This window comes from Scyliorhinus torazame, chromosome 15, assembly GCF_047496885.1.
Source record: "Scyliorhinus torazame isolate Kashiwa2021f chromosome 15, sScyTor2.1, whole genome shotgun sequence".
Taxonomy (NCBI): domain Eukaryota; kingdom Metazoa; phylum Chordata; class Chondrichthyes; order Carcharhiniformes; family Scyliorhinidae; genus Scyliorhinus; species Scyliorhinus torazame.
Window position 1 is genome coordinate 94,968,950 of NC_092721.1, and position 16,673 is coordinate 94,985,622.

Genomic DNA, 16,673 nt, shown 5'->3' on the forward strand with positions numbered 1-16,673 from the left:
CGACTCGAAAAGGCTCCCTGTCCTCGGTGTCACTGGTCTGCATGAAGTCAGGATCGGACTCGGTGAAGGTGGGTTGGATTGCCCGAACATTCCTGCGAGGCTGGTTAAATCATTGCGAGTTGGCAGGCTGGGCTGCTCGACAGCAGGCAGCATGGTAGCCATGCCTGCCACAAAGTAGGCACTGTCGCGATTTTGCAGGGCATTGCCGCTTTAAGTGGGCGGAGCCACAGTTGCCGCACGTCGTGACGTCAGTGCATTCGTTGCGCCACCACGCATGCGAGCTACGGTCTTGCGTGGTGTGGGCCTGCGCATCGCGTTCCTCCACGTCACCGTCCCCTCGTTTGGCGCGTACAAGCGCAGGAGGCATCGGAAAGCGCGCAAAATGGCCGCCCTCCTCCAGACTGCGGCCTGGGAGGTGTTCGATCATTTGGACCCGATCCGCCTCATGGGGCCCATGCCGTGCCGTTTCAGCTGCCTGTATGTAGCAGTACCGGCTGGTGGCATTCTCATGCAGGACACAGGTCTCGATGGCAGTCGCGAGGATTAGTTGCTCAACTTTAAGGAGCTGCTGACGCAGGTTGTCCAACATGATCCCAAAAACAATCTGGTATCATCGAGTCGGAGGTGGGCCCACAGCCGCAGGATTGCGCGAGGATGTGGAGGTGTGTTAAATAGGATTGGAAAGGCTCGACCTTACCCTGCAAGCGCTGCTGGAATAGGTACCTTTCGAAGCTTTCGTTGACTTCAAAATTGAAGTGTGTGTCAAATTTGAGGAGCACCGCCTTGTACTTGGTCTTGTCCTCGTCGTCCGCGAATGTCAGGGAGTTAAAGATGTGGATGGCATGTTGCCCAGCCGTGGAGAGAAGAAGGGCCATCTTCCTGGTGTCCGATGCATTCTCCCTGTCCGTGGCCTCGAGGAAGAGCTGGAAGCGCTGTTTTAATATCTTCCAATTTACCCCGAGATTGGCAGCGATGCAGAGCAGCGGCGGCGGGTTGATGTTCTCCATGCTGTAGGATGCCGGAATGCTGAGAAGTTGCAGGTAGGTCTCACAAGTGCTAGATTGTGGCCACTCCTTGTACCATGTTGTGTTGGGTGTTCTGGTTCACAAACAAGCCAACAATGCTGGAAGTGGTGTAACTCTACTTTATTAACTGTTCAGCTATGCAAACGTACTGTAAACGTGGGTATATACAATACCAGCTTAACTGTGGACCCTTTCCTATCACTAGCTATGGTGAGGCACTCAGCACATGGTGAATGTCTGTGATGCAGGCTGTGAGCTCTGTGCTCTGAGCTGGCTACTGCCATATTGAGCGGGAACTCTCCTGTCCCCTGTCATTATAGTGTTTGCGCTCTCACTGGTGATTGGCTGCGGTGTTATGTATGCTGGTTGGTCCTTCTGCATGTCCATCAGTGTGTGTATGTGATTGCACCATAATGTACTGATGTATATTATGACAAGGCCCTTCCCACCTCTGGCGAAATGCCGTCCAGTTTTCTCACCTGATTCTCATGGCTCTGCCCCTCCATCATGCCTGCTCTAGTGGACTCCACTCTATTCAGCCCAGAGTTCTACTTGATTCCATAAATTTTCCATCTGAGGCATTAGGATAAAATTGCTCCTTTATTTTTCTTTATACATATAAACTTTCATGAGATTTTCAGCTGGGACAGGTGCACAGCAAATGTCACCAGACAAATAATCTTAAATTGAGCCCTCAAGTAGGCAAGAGGTGAGTACAAAGATGCATTTTTTCTGCTGTTCCCAATTTCACTATTAATATTACAATTATGAGGTTCATAAGATTATTATATTTTGAAACTGCAGCTTTAAATTTAGGATAAATGAAGGGGGAATTACATGATCTGTTCTGCAGTCTGCCTGTCAGTAAGCCTGGTGGCTTGATCGTCCGAGAAAAAAGGAATGCTTGATTGCTAGGATGCTAAATTGTTTTATTGAGAAACTGCAAGGTACTTAAGCTTGGAGACAATGGTGACAGTATCGGAGTATACCATGAATGGATGCTGAGTCTCCCAAAGTCTCAGAAAGGTGTTCTTGGTATGGGATGTAGCCACCTGAGTTGGCCAAGTCCTGATTTTAAATGGCGAACGGCAAAGGCTGAAGGGAAATTCAGTGAACACAGACAGAAACCAGCAGGTGCAGGTTTGTTGTGCATTTAACTCTGCAAAACCCAGACAGCATCGATACCAGCGACCATCAGCATAATAATGTAGCAGCCATCTACATACTAATGAGCAATCCCCGGGAACAATAGCAACATTTGGGACAAACAAAACGCCAGACTCCCCGGCGCCAGCAGAAGCCAACACAAAAGAGGTTAAGGACACCTCAAGACCGCCCATCGATCAGGGAACCGCTCCAGTATTGGAGAAATCGAACCAAGCAATTGGAACAAAGTCCAATCACCTAGAACCAGGTACAGGGTCTGCCCCGAAAGGCGGGAAGCCCCTGGGGACTATAAAGTTAAGCCCCAAGTTCAAATCGCCCCTCTTCGTCCTGACCGGGTCACCCAGCAACGCAAACCAACATTGACCGTGACCGGTCCAGTGGCCGCCGAGAGATCGTAAGTCTTAAGTCAACACTCACTACGAGATAAGCGCTCCTAGCTATCAATCTGTACCAACTTTGAATCTCGCAGACTCAGAACCCGAACGAAAGGCCATTTGTTTCCCTGACCTGGTGGGCCAGTCCGAAGCTAAGTACAGGCCTGTTAGTCGTAGAAGTAGCTTAGACGTAGCGATTACTGTGTATAATAAATGTGCTTTGAATTAAATCTTACTAATCGGTGTATGGAGTTATTGGTCATTACTCGAACTTGAACCTCGTGGCGGTATCATAAAGATACCTGGCGACTCGAGAGCAAAGGTTATAAAACAGAGCCAAGCGAACCAACCAAAAGTTAGCAACAGGGATTATAAACAGCTGTACTGCAAACCTTACATTTACTTCTAAGATCAAAGAGAGTTGGGATCAAGATAGTTAGTTAGCATTATTACCTGGGTTACATTTTAATGTGTTTCATGTGAGGAAGAGGGCAGAGAAAGTTATTTTTGAGATCAGGTTACAGGCTTCATTACAAACCAATGACCAACACCAGGCAAACAAATAATGCAAACTTTTACTATTTGGAAAATTAAGAAAGCTCTGTCATGCATACTGATACAAATACTTTAATTTCTTTTCAGAAGTATAAAGTAGGTCTACAAGCTTATTATTAGAAATACTGCAACTTTTAGTAAGATGGAATTTAATAATTCAAGCAGCCTATGAAGGAGTTGGTTATTCCCATATCCCATAGTTACAAACTTTGTGTGATTTTCTGACTGTTCCCATCAGAAGCTTGCAAGTGGAAGATTCTAGTCCTTTTGTTTACTTGCACTGATTAAAGTACATCCATTTTGACTAAAATCAAGAACTAGCACAAAGCTATGCTTTCAAAAATTATAGATATTGCTGAATTATTTAATAAGCCATGCTTGTTGCATCAATGTGTTTTTGTTTTACAGATGAACTAATCATTAAAAGTAGCATGGCAGGTCAATAAAGCCATGAAAAATGTGAATAAGAAACCTAAGGTTCATTTTTAAAGGGATAGAATTCAAAAGCAGGGAAATTATATTGAACTTGTCTAGAACTTTGATCCGATCACATGTAAGCATACTGCATAGAATTGTGATCTTCATATTACAAAAAGGATATAGAAACTCTGAAAAAAGTGCAAAGAGTTTTATAAGGATAACTCCAGACTGAAAGGGTACAAGTATCAGGAAAGCCTGAACCGTTTTGGCTCCATTTTCACAAAAGGTGACCTATCATAGAATCCCTACAGTGCAGAAGGAGGCCATTTGGCCCATCGAGTCTGCTCCGACCCTCTGAAAGAGCCCGTAGTCCAGTAACCCCACCTAATCTTTTGGATACAAAGGGGCAATTTAGGATGGCCAATCCAGCTAACCTGCACATCTTTGGACTGTGGGAGGAAACCGGAGCACCCGGTGAAAACCAATGCTGATAAAAGTCTTTTAAAATTATCAAGGGGTTTGATAGGAAAGACATTGAAAGATGTTCCAATTGTGGAAGAGTCTAAAGCTCTGACACATGACTGATTGTCACCAAAAAATTCAATTAGGAATTCAAGAGTCTCCACTTTACTCAGAGAGTGGTTAAAATATGGAGCTTGCTACCCCATGGAGTGCTTAATGTCAATAGTAGATAGACATTCAAAAGAAAGCTGGGTAAATATGTGTGGAAGAAGGAATGGAAGAATGAGTTGATAGGTGGAAGTGAAGCAAATAGTGTGTGGCGGGCCTGCGTGAAGTCTGTTTTTGTGTTGTAAATTCCACGTAACGTAATTCTATGTAACTCTGTTGATGTAATAAGCAGCAGATGCTACATGGAAAGCATTTGCACTGACAGATAGATGGATAGACAAACAGATAATATAGACAGACAATACAGACACAGGGGTCAGGATTTACCATTTTTAGTTTGAGACCCCAACGTCGGCACTGTCTCGGGGTCTTGACCCTGCTCTGAGGGGGAAGCATAGAACCATAGAATGCTCCGAATGGGAAGCAGTCACAGGTTGCAATTTTCCCAATGACAGCAAGCATGGAAAAGAGGCTAGAGGCTGAAAGAGTGGCCCTAATTTAATGGAATGACAGCAACTGTTCTTGTGGCAGCCGTCTTGCAATACAATGGCTGGCAGAAGCAAGGAGGATGAGACAGAGGGCAGGGACCAGTGGTAGGGCAAGGTATTGTAGGACCTTGCCCTTGAGGTGATGGAGTTAGTGCGAGAAAGGCAGGTGTGTTGTTCCTGGAATACTCAGAATTGGCTGGGAAGGAGGTAGCTCCTTTTGAGTTTTTCCAAATCAGTAACATTTTCTGGAAGGGAGCTAAGATGCAGAGCAGAGCTAGAGAATTCTGAACAGTGTTGAGTGAAAACGAGGTTGTGGACCCAGAATAGGTGCACACAGGAATATTTGGTGGGAAACATTGTCATGGAAGCTAAAAACAGAATGGACAGAATGGGAAAGAACTCGGGTCAGAGGAGTGAACAGAAATAACACAGCAGGTAAAAGCATGATAGTTTTTTTCTCCCAATTATCTAACTGTCTTAAAGCGTCATTAGATTGGCAAGGATTGTTTTGTTATGTTTCCTTTGTAACATAAGCGGCTTCCTTGTGTTGCATTTGTCAAGGACGGTCGAGACGTGTAAATAACTTCAACTCATTTATTTACACTATGTACACTTTTATAACTTGAGTTCGACACTACTGCTAATCCTATTACAGCTACCTAACTGACTAACCATCTGCTGTCTTCCACGTGGTGGGTGTGATAATGAATCAACCCTGTGCCTCTCCTCACTGACTGTCTCCACTGGCCAAAGGGGCTGATCATGTGTGTGGTGTCCTTTATGTATGGGTTGGTGTAATGCCCCCCTGTGGTCGTGTCACCTCCTTGTGTATCGTGAATGTCCATTGGTCGCCTCCTATCTAACTTATCTATTGGTTGAGAGTGTGTGTGTGTTGTTTCTGGTGCTCCCTCTAGTGTCTGTCTAGCTTACATGTATTTACAGTGATGCACATCACCACATCCTCCCTTTTTTATATGTTCATATTTTCTGTACACTTTAAGAAAGCCTGAACAAAGAACAGGTAGAGAAGGTAAGGTATATACAAGTCATGGGAACGGTGATTAAACAATAAGTCCAAATCATTCATGTGAGTCCATAAACCATCAATCATCATGGTCAAATGTCTCTCTTGGTTATGAACGTCATCAACAGGAACCAAGAAGTGGTCGAATCACTGCGCTGTCCGATTTGGAGTCTTTTTTCTTTTTGTGTTTGTGGTGGTGCTGTTGGATGGCATCTTGTAGCTGATAGGTTGTTGACATTGAAGAGGTACCGTCAACAGTATCATTCAAGGTCATGGATGTGCCAGATGTTGAAGTCGGATGAGACTGTGCATACTGGTTCTGACCACATGCTGTGCCGGAAGGGTGATTCTGCTGAGAAGCGTTGAAGCATGTCGATTTGGAGATAGAATTGCTGCTCGCATCAATGTCTGGTGATGGTGTGAAACTAGAACCTTGCATCTGATAGGAATATGCTGTCTGGCCAGGCTGTGGTGCAGCAAATCCTGGGCAGTGACTAAGGCATTCAGTCTGTAGTGCAGATTGCGCTGGCGGTAGTCCTCCTTCGGTCTTGATTCCATTAGTGGGCAATCTGTAGTGCTGGCCTGTTTGAGAATATGCTGCATAGACTGCTGGCTGCTGCAGGCTTGAATACTGGGTTTGTCCAGCATGAGCTGTCATTGGCCGCACTGTTGGTGTGGAACAAATGTGTGGACATAGCTGTGGTGAAAATTGGTGTATTCCTCTTGGACTGTAGTTGCTGCTTGTTATTGCTGACCCAGTGTGATTGTCACGTGATCCATCTCCTGTCGTTGTGGCATCTGCTGTCACCCTGAGCGTGCCATCACTGAGGTTGCGACACTGCCTGTCTGGAGTAAAGTCTGGCTTACGTGAATCAGAGTCGGCGTTTGGTTGCTCCCCATCTGGAGTCTGGTCTGTTTTTTGTTGATGCTCCCCGTCCGGAGTCTTAGCCGGTTCACTGGAGTCAGCTGAGATTTCTTGAAGCTGCACGTCTGGAGTCGGAACATGCAGGAATGCATTGACTAGTGGAGAAGTTTGAGCAATTGAGGGTGGAAGTAGTGTGGTGTCACCGGAGTCACCAGTGGTCTTACTGTGATCGTCAAGTGTCTCTGTACACACTAGCTGAGGTCTGTCACTTTGCATCTTTTGCATGGGAAGTGGGATGCTGTCGTCACTCGTTTCACATCCCGTGGATAGATCCTCAGTAGCTTGCTGTTCATTAGGGTTGGGTAAATTGTCAGAGTTTTCATCTGGTGGTGCAAACAATGTGGGTGGACTGTCATTGTCTTGCCATTGTCCTTCATTTGGGCTTTTCTTCTTTGGAATTTTAAATCTTCCCCCAGACATTACAGAACCTTGTTCATTTCCTTCAATTTCTCCCATATATAGGGCAGCAAATGTTAGATCCAATGTTTCTTTCGTCATTGTACCAGTTTCCAAAGAACAGTCCGTTTCAATTTTCTTCTCAGTTACTTCATATGCATCCTTTTCTAAGTACATGCCTTCATAGTCTCTGGCTCTGATTTTGCTGGGACTGGCACAGTCACAGTCTCTCTTTTACTGTTCTTAATTGCCCACATCCTACTCCCCAGACATAAATGCTTAATCTCTGGAGTTAATGTGGTACAATGGATAATCGGGTCGACCTTATCTGCATCTTCATCATCACTGGAAGGCACAATTGGTTCACTTGAAACTGCTGGGGGTTTTAAGTGCTTTATCTGGCTACTCGATGTCGGTGTCCTCAGGATTCTTGCTCCAATGTTCTGCTCATTTATCAGTGGAGTATGCAGAGGTTCAATGCAATTAATATTCCCATCAGGGGTTGAAGAGTCATTACTGACTAACTGCTGGTCTCTGTAGTTGGGACTTTGCGGTTTTGTGTTGAAGGGAGACAGTTGTCCCTGCTGTAGATATGATTCAGGTTGTGTTATTTCCATTAAATGAGGATCAATGTCTTGTCCATTTTTTCGATCCGTACTAAAGCAATGGCAATTTTCAGTCTGCTCCTTGCAAGTTAGACATACAAGCAATTTCTTTAGCAAATCCTCAGCATCCTTCTGTGACTGTGCAGCATTATTAATATCTCTTCGGCTAGAATGATCCTGAAGGTCAGCGCATAATCTTTTTTTTCTTCGGGCTTGGAAGAGGCAATTCCTTTGGCTTGTCTTCATTTGGGCTTGAACAGTCATCAGCCCTGTGCCCTTCATTGTAGCATGATAGACCGTCATGGTCGTCCTGCTGTGCAGTGGAGCGTGGTAGACTGTTATAGCCTTCTTGCTGTTTACGTGAGCATGGCAGAATTGCATCGTCTGCCGCTAGTTGGTCAGAGGAGGTTGCTAGACCCTCATGGTCTTGTTCCTGCAAGGACTGCGCATTGGAGTCATGTGTTTCTGCAATTGTGGAGTCTGTCCACGAGCTTGCTGTGGAGTCTTGTGACACTGGAGTCACGTCTTGTTCATGCACGGGCTGCGGTGTGGGGGTCTTGCATGTCTTCTTTCGTAGAATCGGGAACCCTGAGCGGGGCGTGGACCATGCTCTGTGTGGCAGCAGGCCGCTCTCTGTGGGCTTGTACCTCTTTCTGTCTCTTAATTTCAGGCTGCGGCATCATCCTGCACTGATGAGTTGGGACGTCATATCTGCTGGGTTGAAGATCCTCAAATCCGAAAATGAATCCGCATCTGCGTCGGATTCAATGCGAGGGTCGCCAATGTGCAACACGAGAGGTTCGTCCGAGTCGTAGTCGTCTAGGACCATGGGGCTGTCATTGGGCTTGCGAGGTCCAGAGAAAATGTAAAGGTCGGTATCGAAGTATTCGAGGTCGGAATCATCGGTTTGTGCGTAGGTAACTGCTTGTTGCAGGGTTCTTCGGAGGTTAAATTCATTTCCTGGTTCAATTTGAGGCATTGTGCTGTCATTCCAGGTGAAGGAAGGTTGTTTTAAAGCTTTAAAAGATTTTTTCTTTGATTTGGGATGTTTCCCCTTTAAATTGGTGCGGTCTGGGGCCTCTGACGTCATGACGCGCGTGATGTAGCACGTAGGAAGCGATTGCGCATGCGCAGATCGCTGTTCCTTTACCGATAGCCGTTTTCCTGATTGCGCATGCACGGCGTCTCGCGCATACGCAAACGAACCTTTCGGTTCTGCGCACTCCTCGTGCAACTACGCTAGTGTAGTCCCTTTCGCAAGATGGCCGCCGACCTCGACCCAAATCGCTCTCTGGTCCGGGATTTAGGCCTCGAGGTGAATACTGGCGCTTCTCTTACCTTTCCTTGCCAATTAGAGTGTGTTTTCCTCACAGTATTTGCCGAATTTGTCCAGGACTGCCTGGAAGTCGTACCTGTTTTGCCCCTTGGAGAACTTGAATTTTTAAAAGATTTCTTCTGCTCTTGCACCGGCGAGATCAGCCAGGTCTTTAAGTTCGGCTGCCACCAGGGAGAGTTCAAATGTTTGCCGGAATAGCTGCCAGTTTTCGCGGAGATCGCCGTGGCACTGGAGCGGCTGCGGAACCAGGAGCTCGTACATCTTGCCTGGGTATTGCTGGTTGTCACTGTATGCTGAGGTATGGCTATCTGGATTTAAGCAGTTCAGCAAGGATTGTTTTGTTATGTTTCCTTTGTAACATAAGCGGCTTCCTTGTGTTGCATTTGTCAAGGAAGGTCGAGACGTGTAAATAACTTCAATTCATTTATTTACACTATGTACACTTTTATAACTTGAGTTCGACACTACTGCTAATCCTATTATAGCTACCTAACTGACTAAGCATCTGCTGTCTTCCACATGGTGGGTGTGATAATGAATCAACCCTGTGCCTCTCCTCACTGACTGTCTCCACTGGCCAAAGGGGCTGATCATGTGTGTGGTGTCCTTTATGTATGGGTTGGTGTAATGCCCCCCTGTGGTCGTGTCACTTCCTTGTGTATCGTGAATGTCCATTGGTCGCCTCCTATCTAACTTATCTATTGGTTGAGTGTGTGTGTGTTGTTTCTGGTGCTCCCTCTAGTGTCTGTCTAGCTTACATGTATTTACAGTGATGCACATCACCACAAGGATTACAAGTCAGGAGCATTATGAGCTCACTACAATATTACAAACGCACCTTTAACAATATATAGATAGATAGCTTAATTTCAAAGCTACACTAGACATAAAGCAACACTTTCTAATGACTGGTGTGCAGAATCAAAATCCATAAATGGCAAAATCACTCATTTGGTTTCTCAACAAAATATTTCAGGTTTTTGGGAGTTTAAAATTATTTTATTCTGCAACTATTCAGAAAATTGCCAGAATTTACCATCTGAAGAATCATCATTGTTCATTTCATCTGTCACCAGTCTCGAAATATAAACTTTATTCTCTGCTGTGAACAAGGACTGTTACAAATTTCTCTACTGCATAAATCATTCAAAGGTAGATATAAGCCATGGGTGTAAAATTGCAAGGGTTCATATAACTAATGATTAAAGAAAGTATTGTTGATACTTCACTGGAAGGCATCATAATTCTTTTGCTATTAAAGATGTTTACCGCATTGCAATTTCAGGTTATACATCCAACAATAAAAACCTGCAATACAAATTAAATATTTTTAAAAACACCAACTATTAAATAAGGAGGTTAAAGAGGTTGGATAAACTTGGTTTGTTCTCACTGGAACAAAGGTGGTTGAGGGGCAACCTGATTGAGGTCTACAAAATTATGAGGGGCATAGGCAGATTGGATAATCAGAGATTTTTTCCAAGGGTAGAGGGGGCAATTACTGAGGGACATAGGTTTATGGTGCGATGGGCAAGGTTTAGAGGAGATGTACGAGGCATGTTTTTTTACACAGAGGGTAGTGGGTGCCTGGAACTCGCTGCCGGAAGAGGTGGTGGAAGCAAGGACGATAGTGACGTTTAAGGGGCATCTTGACAAATACATGAATAGAGGAATACGGACCCCGGAAGTGTAGAAGTTTTAGTTTAGATGGGCAGCATGGTCGGTGTAGGCTTGGAGGGCCGAAGGGTCTGTTCCTGTGCTGTACTTTTCTTTGTTCTTTGTTCTAATGGGAACTGATAGCATGCATAATACCTTATTCAATGTCGACCAAGTCTTATCTTATTCTCAACAGAATCGAGGAAAACACACAAGGCCACACTTAGCACTCAGAAGAGGGAATCCTGCTGATTCTTCTATTCCTTGGTCCAGATTTGTACTTCCTCACTGCCCCGTCTAACTTCAATTGAACCCAGATCTGTATTTATACAAATCGCTGGATGGATTTTCAGGCCCACAGAGATTGGCAATGTAGGTGGGTGGTGATCAAAAAATACTGGCATTGGCCAACATATCAACTTCAAGATGCCTTGGTGGGCAGCAATCCTAGGCGGGGTTCTCCAACAATGGGGCTTTGTGCCCACGCAAATCGGGAGCAAATCACTCCGGACATTTTTCTATAAAGTCTGGGGTGATTCTCCGCTTTTAAGGGGGCTTGCAGGGCCGTGCGGCACCGGCCCCGCGCAACATGGCGGACCCACACAGCAGGCCGGCGCCGAAAAAGTAGGCCCCCCCAGAACGCGCACGCCCGCCGTTCGGTGGCCCCCGATCGCGGGCCTGGCCATAGTAGAGGTCCTACCCCCCCCCCACACCACCACGACGGCTACCGCAGCCATGACTCCGAGCTCCCGCAGGGCAGAACAATACGTGAACCACGCCAGCGGAAACTCGGCCAGCCATCTGCGGGGGCCTCTTTCAATGGCCCCCGACCAGCGCCGCATCGGCTGCGTCGACCACGTGCACGCGACTGGCAGTGATTCTCCGGTTGCCGAGTTCTGATCAGCGAGTAACTGGGCAGCCAGTCACGGTTGCTCTGCTCTTGATATGAGGCTTCCCAAGCTGTCCTGTGGCATCTCACTTCCCTCGGCTACTGAGGAAGGTCTCCACACAATTATTTTCCCGTCAGAAAAACCAGCAGTGATGCCAGGGAAAAAGTGAAATAATTCCCAGTTGCTTGTAAAGGGGAACGTTTACAATGTGACATAAACAAGTCCGAGTGAATCTGAATTAATGGGAATCGGGGGAAAACCCTCCAATGGTTGGAGTCACACCTCATAAACAGAAAGATGGTTTTGATTATTGGAGGTCACTCATCTCAGCTGCAGGAAATTACCATAGGAGTTCCTTCGGCCAGTATCCTTCAATTGCTTCATCAATGATTTTCCCATCATCATTAGGTCAGATGTGGGGATATTCACTAATGATAGCATTCAGCACTGTGCTCAACTCCTCAGATACTGATGCAGATTATGTCCATATGCAGCAAGCCCTGGCCAATATCCAGGCTGGGCTGATGTAACATTTGCACCACTCAAATGCCAAGCAATACCATCTCCAACAAGAGAAAATCTACCCATCGCCCCAGTGGTATTACCATTGCTGGTTCACCCACTATTGACATTTTGTTGGTATCCAATGACCAAAAAGTGAACTAGACCTGTCATATAGATACTTTGGCGACAAGAGAAATTCAGAGGCAGAATTCTGCGGCAAGTAACTCATCTCCAAACAAAGCCTGTCTAACATTTAGAAGGCAAGAATATGATGGAATACGCTCTACTTGCAGTTCCAACAAAGCTGCAAAAATCTCAATGCAATCCAGAAAAAAGCAGCTTACTTCATCAGCACCCCTCCATTAACTTAAACATTCACTCCCTAGCCCACTGGCACAGTGGCATCTGTGTGCACCATCTACACGATGCATGCAGCAATCCCCCAAGGCTCATTCAATAACACATGCCAAATTTGCAAATTCTACCTCCTATAAGGACAAGGGCAAGAGGTGCCTGGGAAGAGCACCACCTGCATTTTGCCCTCCAAATCACAGCTGATTTGGAACTCTCTAACCATTCCTTCAGTGTCACTGGATTAAAATCCTGGAATGCCTACCAAAACACATTGTGAGTGTACCTGTTCAAGAAGGCAGCACACCATCACCTTCTCAAGGGTAAATAGGGATGATGGTTACATTCTTGCTTTTTGGAGATGGCTATTGCCTGGCATTTGAGGTGAAGATGATATTTCTCACTTATCAGACCAAACTTGAATGTTGTTCAAGTCTTGCTGCACATGAACATGGAACTTCACTATCTCAAAAGTTATGTAAGGTACTGAACACTGCAATCATAGGAAAACATCCCCTCTGATTTGTTATGTTGTAGGTGTAACATAAGCGGCTTCCTTGTGGTGCACTTGACAAAGGAAGGTTCAGACGTGGAGATAACTTCAACACGTTTATTAAACTATTTACACTTCTATTACTCGGGTTCGACACTACTGCTAATCCTACTATAGCTACCCAGACTGGCTAACCAGTTGCTGCAATCCACGTGGTGGGTGTAATATTGAATCAACCCTGTGCCTGTACTCACTGACCGTCTCCACTGCAAAGAGGCAGATCATGTGTGTGGTGTCTTTTATATATGGGTTGGTGTAATGACCCCCTGTGGTCATGTCACCTCCATGTGTATCGTGAATGACCATTGGTCGTGTCCTATCAACCTGATCTATTGGTTGAGTATGTGTGTGTGATGCCTTTGGTGCTCCCTCTAGTGTCTAGCTAGCCTACATGCATTTACATTGATGCACATCACCACATCCCCACTTTTTTATATGTTCATATTTTCTGTACATTTTAAGAAAATTGAACAAATAACAGGTTGATAAGGTAAGGTATATACAAGTCATGGGAACAGTGATTAAATAATAAGTCCAAATCATTTGTGTGAGTCCAAAAACTATCAATCATCATGGTCAAACGTCTCTCTTGGTTATGAACGCCATCAACGTCCCTGTGCCACAGGAACCAAGAAGTGGTCAAATCACTTCGCTGTCTGATTTGGAGTCCCTTTCTTTTTTTTTTATGTTTGTGATGGTGCTGTCGGATGGCATCTTGTAGCTGATAAGGTGTTGACGTTGAAGAGGTACCATCAACAGTATCATTCGAGGTCATGGATGTGCCATATGGTGAAGTTGGATAAGACTGTACATACTGGTTCTGGTCACATGCTGTGCTAGAAGGGTGATCCTGCTGAGAACCGTTGAAGCTTGTCGAATTGGAAACAGAATTCCTGCTCTCATAAATACCTGGTGATGGTGTGAAACTAGAACCTTGCACCTGATAGGAATATGCCGTCTGGCCAGGCTGGGGTGCAGCAAATCCTGGGCTGTAACTAAGGCATCCAGTCTGTAGTGCAGATTGTGCTTGCTGTAGTCCTCCTTCGGTCTTGATTCCATCAGTGGGCAATCCGTAGTGCTGGCCTGTTTGAGAATATGCCGCATAGACTGCTGGCTGCTGCATGCCTGAATACTGGGTTTGTCCAGCATGAGCTGTCATTGGCTGCACTGCACTGCACATCCAAAAATGTGTGGATATAGCTGTGGTGAATATTGGTGTATTCCTCTTGGACTGTAGCCGCTGCTTGTTATTACTGACCCAGTGTAATTGTCAAGTGATCCATCTCCTTTTGTTGTGGCATCTGCTGTCACCCTGAGCGTGCCATCACTGAGGTTGCAGCCCTCCCTGTCTGGAGTAAAGTCCGGCTTATGTGAATCAGAGTCGGCGTTTGGTTGCTCCCCATCTGGAGTGTTGTCTGTTTTAACTGAGTCAGTGTTGGTTTGTTGATGCTCCCCGTCCGTCGTCTTAGCAGGTTCACTGGAGTCAGCTGAGATTTCTTGAAGCTGCACGTCTGGAGTCAGAACATGCAGAAATACATTGACTTGTGGAGAGGTTCGAGCGAATGAGGGTGAAAGTATAATGGTGTCACCGGAGTCACCTGTGGTCTCACAGTGATCGTCGAGTGCCTGTCACTTTGCACATCTTGCATGGGAAGTGGGATGCTGTCGTCACTCATCTCACATACTGTGGGATGAGCCTCAGTAGCTGCTTGTTGTTCACTTGGATTGGGTAAATTGTCAGAGTCTTCATCTGGTGGCGCAAGCAATGTGGGTGGACTGTCATTGCCTTGCTGTTGTCCTTCATTTGGGCTTGGACTGTCATTGTCGCTTTGTTCTTCACTGTAGCATGATAGACCGTCATGGTCATCTTGCTGTACACTGGAGTGTGGTAGACTTTCATAGTCTTCTTTCTGTTTACTTGAGCATGGCAGACTTGCATTGTCTGCCGCTAGTTGGTCAGAGGAGGTTGCTAGACCCTCATGGTCTTGTTCATGCAAGAACTGCACGTCGGAGTCTTGCGTTGCTTCTATCGTGGAGGCTGTCCACGAGCTCGCTGCGGAGGCTTGTGACACTGGAGTCACGTCTTGTGTGTACAAGGACTGTGCTCTGGAGTCTTGCATTTCTTCTATCATGGAGTCTGTCCACGAGCCCGCTGTGGAGGCTTGTGACACTGGGGTCACTTCTTGTTCGTGCAAGGACTGTGCTCTGGAGTCTTGCGTTTCTGCAATTGTGGAGTCTGTCCACAAGCTTGCTGTGGAGGCTCGTGACGCTGGAGTCACTTTTTGTTCATGCAAGGACTGCGGTGTGGAGTCTTGCGTGTCTTCTTTCGTAGAGTCGGGAATCCTGAGAGGTGCGTGGACCACGCTCTGTGTGGCAGCAGGCCACTTTCTGTGGGCTTGTACCGCTCTCTGTCTCTTGGATCCAGGCCGCAGCATAATCTTGCACTCACGAGTCGGGATGTCGTATATGCTGGGCTGAAGATCCTCAAATTCGAAAAACGAATCTGCGTCTCCGTCGGATTCAGTACGGGGCTCGCCAATGTGCACCACGTCTAGTTGCGGTTTGGATTTGGTACTGGGGTAGCCTCCCAAGGTGAAAGGTTTGTCTGAGTCATAGTCTTCTAGGACCATATCATCACTGTTTGCGTCGGAGGTGGCATTGGGCTCGCGAGGTCCAGAGAAAATGTAAAGGTCGGTATCGAAGTATTCTAGGTCGGAATCATCGGGTATCATTGCTGGTTGTCACTGTACGCTGAGGTATGGCTATGTGGATTGAAACAGTTCACTCCTGGTATCATGATTTGTTATGTTGTAGGTGTAACATAAGCGGCTTCCTTGTGGTGTACTTGACAAAGGAAGGTTCAGACGTGGAGAGAACTTCAACACATTTATTAAACTGTTTACACTTCTATTACTCGGGTTCGACACTACTGCTAATCCTACTATAGCTACCCAGACTAACTAACCAGTTGCTGCAATCCACGTGGTGGGTGTAATATTGAATCAACCCTGTGTCTGTACTCACTGACTTTCTCCACTGGAAAGAGGCAGATCGTGTGTGTGGTGTCCTTTATATATGGGTTGGTCTAATGCCCCCCTGTGGTCGTGTCACCTCTGTGTGTATCGTGAATGTCCATTGGTCGTGTCCTACCTACCTGATCTATGGTTGAGTGTGTGTGTGTGATGTCTTTGGTGCTCCCTCTAGTGTCTAGCTAGCCTACATGCATTTACATTGATGCACATCATCACACCCTCTTTCTGATCATCTGATGGAAAGGTGACCACTGATGAAGCCACTGACAATGGTTTGGCCAAGGACGCAAACCTGAGGAACACCTCCAGAGATGTCCTAGATGCTATCATGTCTGTTGCATGATCCATTATCAGATACAAGATGAACCACAACTTTCTGAGCATCAAATAGGTAAAATTAAATCAGCTTTCAAATCCACCTGAAATTTTAATTCTCACACTCTCATGTTCAATCAGACTGTGAGTAATTTTTCTATTCACATTAACCTCCCCACCCCCATCCTCACTGACACATCATCACTCCTCCCCTATCCTCACTGGCCCATTATCACCCTTTCTGCATCCTCACTGACACATCACCCATTCTTCATGTTCCCCTACTTGTATAGACTCTCTTTCCTCCAATGCAATCGATTCAAATCATTATGTTCATCTCCATCCTCCGGCGCTATATTTCCTTTTGAATGTTATTTTCCTTTGACTTCAGCTTTTTGGCAATCTCCTTTTCCTTTCCTTTGATGCA

At 45.9% G+C, this 16,673-nt stretch overlaps 1 protein-coding gene across 8 annotated transcripts in view; it reads right to left on the reverse strand.

The window, feature by feature from the left end:
- LOC140391693 (protocadherin Fat 3-like) overlaps nt 1-16,673 on the reverse strand; it is a 1,133,162-nt gene that overhangs the window by 381,440 nt on the left and 735,049 nt on the right. The gene's annotated exons all lie outside the window — the stretch shown is intronic.